We start from the raw sequence: 11,912 nt of genomic DNA on the forward strand, positions 1-11,912 counted from the left end.
CGTCCAGAGGAGACACATCGCCTGCATCCCAGGAAGCAAATCTGGAGGTTGCCAGTGGAAGAAAAGCCAAGAACCGCCATCCCTCGCCTGGGACACACAAACTAAGGAGAGAAGGAACTGGCCCTCTAAGCTCCGAAAGCACAACAATAGCCAAGTAAAACGACCCTGCCCCTCACCTCTTCAGAGCCCAAGGGGGCTGGGGAGGAGAAGAACTGAGAGTGGAGGAGTGGAGACGTGTAATGTGAATGAAGTTCGGAGTTTTGACATGACTCAACATTTTAATGACTTAACTTAGACTGTTACGACACTCAGAAGTGACTTGGAGACGTGTTATGATTTTCATCATCACCATATCGTTATTTATCATGATCTAAGGGTGAGGAGAAGGGCCAAGGGATCTGCCTAATGGATCATTCAGGGCAGGTAAAGAACTATCCCACCTGGTGTGTTTGGATGGGAGCTGGGAGGGAAAACCAAGTTGCTACTTGCACCCCTCTAACTTCCAACTTCCACTGTTTCAACATACCAGACACAAACGCCAGGTAAATGACTTCAAAGATACAGCGATGATGGGGTGGGGGTGGTAGTTCTTGGTTCTCTACATTGCATGGAACGAGGCTTTGAATCGGGTTTGAGAATGGGTGACACTGGAAGACTAGAAATCTCAGGTGCTGACATGTGGGCTGGATTACAGTTGCCTTCAAAAATTAACCCACGATGGGATCAGACAAGTTAATATGGCCCTAGGTGCTACAATGAAAGAAAGCTTTAAATGCTGTTCAGATCATAAGACACGGGTCAAAAGAAGCAAGGAAGAGTCGATGCAAGGCAAACATTTCATACCTCCGTCCAAGAGCTACCCGATCAGGTTTCAACCATCAGGGATGCCGTGAGAACTTACTGGGTGCCCAGCACTGTGCAGACACGATTCAAGGAAAAGGTAACCAACTCTGGCATCCAAGCGCAGGGCAGCAGCCAAGTTCTTCCCCCTTATGAGCTGACATCTGATTGACAGATGGCCCCAGAGAAAGCTTCTTGGATCACATCTCAGTAACCACTGGCCCAGCCTGTCAAATCCTGAGATTTAGGATGGCATATAGGACCTTAAATCTGGAAGAACTTAGCAACTTCATAATGTCAAATCCAGGGGGAAAATATGCACACAGAGAAACCAGAAAAGCATAGAATGGTGGGGAGAAAGAAAGAAAATGAAAACGCTCTGTTTCCATCGGCAGAATTAGCCTTTGCCAGGGAAACTGGAATGTTGACTTGGTAGGCACATAATTCATTTTTCTACACACGCAGAAGTAAAGTAAGAGCCAGACCCTGGGAGAAATCGCGGATACTGTTCGTAACATTGGCAAAGCAATATAATTGTGAACTCAGCCTCATGTGAAATGCTTGATAATCTCAAAAGGTAAATGCCGTAGCATTTTATACACTGTGTGGTCTCAATGATGTTAGAGTGTCTATGTATACCAATACCTGTCCTCGTTTCTAACTAGCCTGATTTATCATCATAGACAAAAGAGTAGATGAATGAATATCTGCCAAAATGTTGTTAGTAACTAGTAGAAAATGGGCAGTTTTTATTTTTAATCTTTATAGTTTTCCAAAGTACTAAAAATTATTTTGAATTTTTTTCTTTTACTGTAATAGCCCTTTGATTATAGAAGCAAGACATGAATGAGAATTCACAGAAACATATATACAGTATAGAAGGTTTATTCTTTTCTTTTTTTTTTTTTTTTTTTTGCCGGGGTCGGGGGGAGACAAAGTCTTACTCTGTTGCCCAAGCTGAAGTGCAGTGCCATGATCTCGGCTCACTGCAACCTCCACCTCCCAGGTTCAAGCAATTCTCCTGCCTCAGGCTCCCAGGTAGCTGCGATTACAGGCACGAGCCACCATGCCAGGTCAATTTTTGTATTTTTAGTAAAGATGGGGTTTCATTATGTTGGCCAGGCTGGTCTCGATCTCTTGACCTAGTGATCCACCCACCTCGGCCTCCCAAAGTGCTGGGATTACAGGCGTGAGCCACCGCGCCCGGCCCACAGACTCTTTCTATGAAACATTTATACCAGGAGTGAAAAGCGCTAGTAATCTGTACCAAACGTGGAAAAAGAGTGTCTGTGACTCTTCGCCACCTGGTGGCTCGTTTGCAGAATGCAGGCCCATCGTAACCAGATCTTCAAAAGAAGCCAGAAATACCAAGTTCTCTGGGAAATATTCCAAATTTCAAAGGCTGGCAACTAACTAAAAAAATTTTTTAAGTAAAGTCTGGAATAAATAACAACATTTGAGGGCCAGTGTTCAAAGCATTGAGGTCTCTGCTTTAAGAAATAGATGTTGAATGTTGCATATATTGTCAATGTCTAGGGAAGAGATGAGGAATTTTGTTCATAAGCCTTCCATCCACTGCCCCTTATTCCTCTCACCTCCTTGTTTTTATTAGTTATATTATCACTAATTCTCTTACCAGTGGCCTTTATGGTTTTATGTAATATATTTAAACTCCATTTTCAATTCCATGAACTTTTTACAGCATCTATGATGAAAAAGGAAGAAAGTCCTTTTTTTACCTGTTTGGTGCTAATGATTATACTTTATTATTATTGCATGTCTGCAACGTTCCAGGCACTTTGCATTCACTCATTCATTTATTTATTCAGCAAATATTAAATATTAATTGTCTACTTATGTGCCAAGCACTTTCCTAGACACCGGGAGTACAGCAGTAAACAAAGCAGGCAAAACGCCCTGCCCTTGGGGAATGAATATTGTATCAAGGGATATAGATATTAAATGAACAAATAACACAGCTGTATCATATGTTAGAGGGTGGCAAAGGGTCAAGGGGAAGCAATAAAGCAAGGAGAAAGGAATGTGCAGCATGAGTGTGCATGCATGCATGCATGCATGTGCAGGGGTGTGTGTACATGTTGAGTGTGTGCATGTGTATGAGCTAATGTGAGTGTGATATATTAGCTAGGGTAGCCAGGAAAGGCCTTTCTGAGCAGATAACTCTTGATGGAAGGGAGGGAGCCATACAAGTATGAGGCGTGTGCAAGTTCCTAACAAACAACACGGAAAGAGCCAAGGACACGAGGCAGGGTGTGGCTGGGGTGTTGGAGGGATGGGGAAAGTCTGAGATAACTGAGCAAGGAGCAGAATGGGAGAAGATGAGATTGGAGGAAAAGGGTGGACAGCTTATGGGGGGTCTGAGAGGTTCTGATAAGGAACCCTTTGAGTAATGGTGCGGGGAGGAGGGCGGGTGGACATAGGGAGACCAGCTCAGAAGAGTCACATGAACTGACTTGGGTTTTAAAAGCCCATTATGGCTGCTGCATGGAAGATAGACGGGGGCAAGGGGCGAAGCGAAGAGACCTGATAGGAAGTGGTGGCAGCCTCAATCTAGGGCTTGATGGTGATGATGGTGACGTAGGAGGTGATGAGAAAGGTCAAATTCTGCAGAGCCTGCAGGATTCGCTAACAGATTGGGCATGGGAGTGCAAAAGAGAAGTGAGGGGTGCCTGCGAGGTTTGCTGTTGTTGTTGGTTTGGTTCAGTTTTGCTTATTTTTTAATGACAGGGTCTCTCTCTATCACCCAGGCTGGAATGCAGTGGTACAATCATAGCTCACTGCTGCCTCAGACTCCTGGGCTCAAGCAATCCTCCTGCCTCAGCCTTCCAAGTAGCTGGGATCACAGGTGTACACCACCACACTTGGCTTTTTTTTTTTTTGTAGAGACAGAGTCTCACTATATTTTCCAGGCTGGTCTCAAACTCCTGACTTTGGGTAATCCTCTCCCAAAGTGCTGAGATTACAGGTGTTAGCCACTGTGTTTGGCCCCTCCAAAGTTTTTGATCTGAACAATTGGAAGGTTAGGATTGCCTTTTCACCATCTTCCTATGTAGGTAACTTGATCTGTCATCAGTGAAAAGAGGCTGGATGGATATTATTAAAATATTGTTAACAGTTACGTCTGCATGGTAGGGCATATGTGATTTTAGTTTTCTTTCTGTTTTTCAGTATTTTTCATTTTTGAATATAAAATCTGGATTGTTATTATTATTTGTTAAAATTTGGGGCAGGCATGGCAGGGGTATACTCAACGGACCAGGTAAAAACACTTTCTACCTTGTTGAATTCTGTATTAGTCAGCATCTGCTGCATAACAAAACAACCCCAGGCTCTTTTTTTTTCTTTTTTTGAGACAGAGTCACACTCTGTTGCTTAGGCTAGAATGCAGTGGCGTGATCTTGACTCACTGTAACCTCTGCCTCCCGGTTCAAGAGATTCTCATGCCTCAGCCTTCCAAGTACCTGGGACTACAGGCATATGCCACCACACCCCACTAATTTTTGTATTTTTAGTTAAGATGGGGTTTCGTCTTGTGGGCCAGGCTGATCTTGAACTCCTGACCTCAAGTGATCTCTCCACCTCGGTCTCCCAAAGTGCTGGGATTGCAGACGTGAGCCACTGCACCCAGCCTCCAGGCTCTTAATTAGCATTTCTTTCTCACTTTCTGATATGTGGGTTGGCTGGGGCAGCCCTGCTTTAGACTGCAGGTCAAGTTCAGGTCTATTCCAGGTTTTTCATCCTAGGACCTGAGCTCCAGATATCTCTGTGATCATTAAACTCTTTCTCTGCTTCATTTCTGCTGTTTCAGTGCAATGAGTCGGTTACTGCACAGCGGGTATACAAATCTGTCTGTCCTATGGCAATAGTATACAGATGATAATCACTGTTTGGCACTAGGTCTAGCATTGGCTTTTGAAAAGTCAAAAAGACAAATACCCACTTTATAGTTAGTCCTGGCATCCTTAACACTGTGTATCATCAGAGATTCTGTGGGTTTTCTTTTTTTTTTTTTTTTTTTTTTTGAGAAGGAGTCTTGCTCTGTCACCAGGCTGGAGTGCAGTGGCACAATCTTGGCTCACTGCAACCTCTGCCTCCTGGGTTCAAGCAGTTCTTCCACCTCAGCCTCCCAAGTAGCTGGGACCAGAGGTGTGTGTCACCATACCCGGCTAATTTTTGTATTTTTAGTAGAGATGGGGTTTCACCATGTTGGCCAGGATGGTCTCGATCTCTTGACCTAGTGATCCACCCACCTTGGCCTCCCAAAGTGTTGGGATTACAGGCGTGAGCCACCTCACCTGGCCGGGTTTCTATCAATCTAATAAAAAAACACGCAAGGCATGTTATTCATCATCAAGAAGTAACTTGGAGGTTTGTTTGTTTTTTTAATCTCTTCATTTCTTTAGATGTTGAAATTCTATTAATCAGTTTAAGGACCCATGTGATATTTATCATGCTGCAGAGGAAGCTTTGGGGATTATGCCTCAGTAACCAACAACCCAACCTGTCAAACCAGGAGAGCCAAGACAGCATCAGACCCCAAATCTGGAAGAATTTAGCAACTTCATGGTCTGCCAAATTCAGTGGAAACACACACACACACACACACACACACACACACACACACACACACAGAGGGATTATAAAAGCTGTGATTTAATATGCAGAAACAATTGCTAAAGATTCAAATATTTTAACAGAAAGGAATTCATATAACTATTGAGAGTATATTTACTAGATAATCTCAAAGATCCAAATTGAGTCAACAAATATTTTGATTTTAATACAATTTTAATACAAAGCAAAACTAAATAGAGTTTACTATAATCTGAAAAAATATAATAACGTTTTGGTGTGTCACCTTTCAGAATGTTAAACAGAATCATTTTTAAGAACTGAATTTTATTTATTATTTAATTTCACTCAGAATAGGAGACTTTCAACCTAATAACCTACCTGGAAATTTTTCTCATCTTGTGGGAATCTATTAAAGGCAGAATGTCAGCTTTTCCAATTAAACATTTCACAAGGAGGAAAAACTCCAAAAGCACATGCCAAACCATCCACGGTAAGTCACTTTCTGCCCTTGGATGGGACCCAGCATGTGAGAGTCTGGAAATGCTTTCAGAGGGTGTCTCTGAAAATGCTGTGTCTCACATCAAAATGCCATCCTCCTCCCTCTGCCACAGAAGAAAAAATATTTGTTCTGGAAAGTAAAATGAACAAATATGGAAACTGGGACAGCGGGAGCTGGGGACAGCCCTGGGTGGGGCAAGAAGCCCTGCCCGCTTCTGGGGAAAAATTTTGGTGGATCCCCACCCTGTGGTCACACTGCTCTTCACAGCTGGGAAAGAGCTTCACTATCCAGCATCTCAGTGGAATTGCCCGGCAGCCCTTTGAGATGGGGACTGCTGCTGCCCATGTGTTACAGTTGAGGGAACTGAGGCTCAGGGACGTTAAATCACCTGCCCAGATTCACAAAAGTAGCAAAGTAGCTGCAGCAGAATCAAACCCTGATCTCCTTACTGCACCTTCTGAACCCTTCCTCTTGGCCAGGCCACCCCTCTCTACCTGCTCTGTCTGCACCCCCAACCCTCCCTCCTGTAGCTCCTCTCACAGTTCCGTTTTGCACCCAAGAATCCCATGATTCTCCATCAAGTCATGATCAAGACTACACATAAAACCCCTGGTGAACATGAGGGCAGGGCCGCACTACAGGGCACCAGCCAGAGCCTGCCTGGCTCGGTAGTGACTCCCCCGTCCATGGGGGTATGCAAGCAGAGCTAGACATAGGATGCAACGTGGCCCCGGGAAATGTGCAAAGTGATTTCCAGTATCTTCTTCCTCTTCTCTTGCTAACTTTATGCCGTCCATTCCTTCCCTGCTCAGCCACAGGATCTGGGGCCATTGGCCCCTGTACTGGGTTGAATAGTGTCATAAACTTCATGTCTACCTGGCCCCTGTGAATGTGAGCTTATTTGGAAATAAGGTTTTTGCCGACATAATCAAGTCACACTGATTTTGGGCGGGCCCTCCCTCCAATGACTTGGGTGGTTTTAGGAAGAGGGAAATGTAACACAGAGACACAGAGGAGACACACAGAGGGAGGAGGGCCACAGGAGGGTGGAGGCAGAGATTTGGACGGCTGTAGCTGTCAGCCAGGGAATGCCGAGAATTGCAGGCAAGCAGCAGAAGCTGGAAGAGGCGAGGAAGGGTTCTTCCCTGGAGCCTTCAGAGGGAGCTGCTGACACCTTGATTTCAGACTTCTTAGGTCCAGATGGTGTGGGAATAAACTTCTCTTGTGTTAAACCCCCTGCTATGTGCTGCTTTGTTAATGCAGCCCTACGAAGCCAATGCAAGCCCCATCTCCAGCAGCTCGAGGGAAGCCCGTCTACATCTCCCAGCACCCTGCTCCCCATGACTGGGTCTAGAGATGCACATTTAACCCACAGAGAGCCAGTGGGATTCTACAACATATGTGCTGGGGCTTGGGGAAAAGGAAACCCTCTCCCGCTCTATGTGAACCTGGAAGGGCGTAGCCAGAGTTAGTGCTAAAAGAAGAGAGGTTTTGTGATAGAAAAAAAAACGGAGAACAGAGGCAAAAGGAAATAGCATCATCCTAGTCCTAGATCAAGCTGAGCCTTTCTGAAACCAGAACTAACTATGACGTTTTTAGTCCGGAATGAGTGGGTTCCCGGGTCACTTAAGCCTGCTCGGTTTCCGTTTCTGTCTAAAAGCTTTCTAAGTAATCCAGGGAGTCAAGCATTGGATGGCTGTGTGGTCCAAACAGTCTTGATGATCTTTTTTTTCTTCACTCATGCCTTCTAACCCTGTACATTAATACACCTAGAAATAAATTCTGAATTCTTCTGGCATTCCCTGCATTCCACTCCTAAATGGGGGACGTAATTGAGAAGGTGGCGTTACAAACACATATTCGGGGATTTCCAGTTAGTCCTAGTTGATCCTGAATCCTGGGAACGATTGAGATGTGGGGAAAATATAATGGTCTCTCCTTTGCAGAAAAATCAATTCAGGTGCCATGACATTTCCACCTGATGAGGCTTTGAAGGAAACCTCCTGCCCAACACGGGAGGCCACAGGTGCTTTCAACAAAGCCTGCCCTGTGACTGACCCCTTCTGAGAGGCAAGATTTGGCTCTTCCAGCTGGATCCTGGGGGTGGACAGTGGAGGGAGGAAGGGAGGACGAGGGGGAGAACTCAGGCCGGGGCTCCAGGGACAGGAGGACGCTCAGTTTGCAGCTGACCTGCCATCCTCTGTCCGAGCACCTCTCTGGCCAGCAGGGGGCTCATCCAGGCTGATTCAATGTTAAGGACTCCTTTTAAGGAAAAACCAAACTACACATATAAAGTTAAGTATGGACGTGAATATTTATTTAAAGTGGGAAAAGGAATCACTGCAAATTGGAAATGTTAGAAAGTTGGCAAATACCATGAACACCTGAAAATCAAAGTAAATAACAAATCGTCATCCCTACCAGCTGCCTGACCCACCTCTATTGTGCCTGTTTTACTCCAGTTTGGCTGCAGATTCTCTTATAACAATTTCATAGGATTCTTTTCTACAGTGACAATAAGAAGGTAATTTAATATTTTCTTTAGGCACGTTCACTTTATTTTATTTATTTATTTATTTTTGAGATGGAGTCTCATTTTGTCACCCACGCTGGAGTGCAGTGGCGCAATCTCAGCTCACTGCAACCTCCACCTCCCGGGTTCAAGTGATTCTCCTGCCTCAGCCTCCAGAGTAGCTGAGATTACAGGTGCGCACCATTATACCTGGCTAATTTTTGTATTTTTAGTAGAGATAGGGTTTCACCATGTTGGCCAGGCTGGTCTCGAACTCCTGGCCTCAAGTGATCTGCCCATCTCGGCCTCCCAAAGTGCTGGGATTACAGGCATAAGCCACCACGCCCTGTCTAGGCATGTTCACTTTAAACTCATTTTTTTAAATTGATGTTTTAGAGAAATTTCCTTCGGGTCCACAACTCATCATTGTGTTGTTGTATCTCACTTCACCCTTGGGCCTCGTGATGCTTCCTGCCTTGGGCAAGTGGGCAGGAAACTCCAGCCCTCTGACTGCCATTGGCAGTGGCTCCCTACAGATGCCTCCACCTTCTCTTGTCCAGCTTCTCTGGGTTCTCGACAGCCCGTTTCACCTCCCGCCTGGCCGGTCCTCGAAGGCAGGGCAAGGGGAAAGTGGCTGTGAACACTTTGCTTAGAGTCCCAAGCAGGAAGTGGAGCCACATCTTTTTCTGATCCTTCTCTTTGGGGTCAAAGATAAGGCTGGTCAGGGGCAAAGGAACACTGATGCCAAATGAACGTGGTGGCAGTGCTGGCAGCCCTCCAGCTCTGATCAGTCCAGGACCAGGGTACGGAAGCTGACCCTTAATATGTGTCCTTGGGGTGGATGTGTGACTAAAACCTGGTCAAGCAGGGTCACCTTGATTGGCTCAGAGATGGCATTTGCCTTAATCTGGGGTAACGTAAGTCAGCCTCTGGGAGTCTCTTTCCTTTAGGACTGCTAAGCCAGGAGGATGTCAGCCTGAAGCTGCTGGGAGACATTTTTGTCATCTGTGGGAAGGGCCCACCTTACAAAAAAGATGCCACAGCAGAAAGCAGAGGCAGTGCATGGAAAGGGCCAGATTCCTGGTGACATTGCTTGAACCCCTAGATCCAGCCATGCCTGAAGCCCACAACTGGGCTTTATGTCAATAGAGGGACCTGGTCTCCAGTATGCACAGGTGAAATCCCTCAATTTCCTGCTTGTCTGATCCTGTACTTCATCTGTTCCTGCTTGGGAATAACCTAACCATTCTCTTTCTCCACCCTATTCATCCACCCTTTTGGGTCCCTTGACCTCTAATGTCTGCCCTTGCCGATGCTGACAAATAGATGATGAGGAAAGCATGAAGTCCCCATAGGAATTTTGTGAGCCTGTGCCTTCCCCAAGTAGAAGACAGAACTGTGCTTTCCCAGCATCCCAGGGAGCTATAGTCATGTGACATCACTCTGCCAATCAGATGCCTCCACTCAAGTCTTTGATTCCAGAATTGGCGATGCAGAGGTGCAAGTACATGCAAAGCCACCCCTGGGGAAAGCATTCAGTTTCCAGAGGCAGCACGGATAGAGGAGTCTCTAGCAGTGGCCTTCGCCACTCAGCATTGGCAGGGAAGCACTGCTCTTTCTGGGCTTGGTGATGGTAGCCAAGGCGTCCCACTGGACAGTCTTGATCTTGCTATGGTGAGGCACAGTCCTGGCTATGTAGTTCTAAGCCCAGTTCTCTGCCCCTCCTAGAAATTCACTGAACTGTGTAATATCCTTTAATAACTTAATAACTTTTTTTTTTTTTTTTTTTTTTTTGCTTAGTGTGGATACTCTTGTTTGCCACTAAATCTTGGCTCCACCTAGTGGCTAATGCCTATAATCCAGCACTTTGGGAGACTGAGGTGGGCAGATCACTTGAGGTCAGGAGTTTGAGACCAGCCTGGCCAATATGGTGAAACCCCATCTCTACTAACACAAAAATTAGCTGGTGTGGTAGTGTGTGCCTGCAGTCCCAGCTACTTGGCAGGCTGAGGCATGAGAACTGCTTGAACCTGGGAGGCAAAGTTTGCAGTGAGCCAAGATTGCGCCACTGCACTCCAGCCTGGATGACAGAGCAAGACTCTGACCCCCCCTCCAAAAAAAACTGGAGCAATCTTAATCATATCCCTGAGCACGCTCAAATTGGATAACTCAAAGTTTAATAAAGGATCTATTTTCAAAGTTGAAGGCAGGATATAGGGAAATCACAAGGCATGGTGCAGTGCCCCAGGATGAGTAATTGAGAGAGTGTTACCACCATCAGACTTGCTGGGACAAAGCAGGTAGGAATTACGTGAACCTGGAGAGAAAGGTGAAAAGAGCTGTAAGCTAGGGACGGATCCGCGGGAGAAATATTCCTACTCATTCTTCTCCCTGCCTACTACCAAACGTCAGGTCTCCTAACCCAACCAGAAGCTGAGCATGGAGCAGCCCACTGATGGAGCCCAAACAGGTCAACCTGCTGATGAAGAGGAGGTAGAGGTCGAATTTGTTGGGGCAAATAAATAGAAAATTCCTGGTTCAAATCCTCATTCCCAATCAAACTATTTTTGGAAAGGAGGATTGGATGGAGAAAAAGGATAGAAAGGAGAGACGGAAGAATTTTAATTTGAATCCTAGTACACAGACACTCAACATAATTAGAAGGCAAAATAAGTATCATGGAGGAAATTAACAAGGGACTTGGAATGGTCCAATGGAAAGTGAGGTTGGTGATTCAGGAGACAGAGAAGCTCACCAAGGTGTAATGTGGGGTTGGTATCTCCCCAGCAGTCCAGGTAAGGGGATAGTCCTAAGGTAGAAGGATGGAGAATAGGGCAGAGATAATGGACACGTCTGTAATTTTGGTAGTGGCCCTCTGTATTGGTCAGGCTGTTTGGCTGCAAGCAACAGACACATAAAATAGCAGTGGCTTAAATGAGCTAGAAGGTATTTCTTTTTCAACCAAAGACTAACGTGATGTCATTGAGGGGAGAATCAGGGAGAGATGTGCAGTATCTCTCCTAGGTCTCTGTAAGAGTTACTATCTATAAATAGCCTCAAGGGCACAGATGATAGTAAAATGTAGTGAAATTAGGTAATGAATTTTGAGTATAATTATTTTTGTTATAATATAATTTAATTATAAACTTAAATCATTTAATTTTTAAAATAATGTCTGTTTACCAACTTGCAAAAATCCTGAAAATGTAGCAATCAGCTTTCACAAGCCAGCAAAGCCAGTGCCAGCACACCACTGGATACAAGGGAGAAGCATCTAGAACAGAGAAGATAGGAGAACTCAAGGGGCCAGGGTCCTTGGAGGCTCAGCCAGCACCCACATGTGCAGGGATGGATGACAAATCATCCAGCATCTGTGTTAGCTCTCCATTCTCCCCAGCATCTGGGAGCTTCTTGACAATCCCTTCCTTAAGTGATCTCTGGTCTTAGCTACTTGCTCAGTCCCCC

Source organism: Sapajus apella, unplaced genomic scaffold, assembly GCF_009761245.1.
Source record: "Sapajus apella isolate SASKATOON/1434 unplaced genomic scaffold, GSC_monkey_1.0 scaffold137, whole genome shotgun sequence".
NCBI lineage: Eukaryota > Metazoa > Chordata > Mammalia > Primates > Cebidae > Sapajus > Sapajus apella.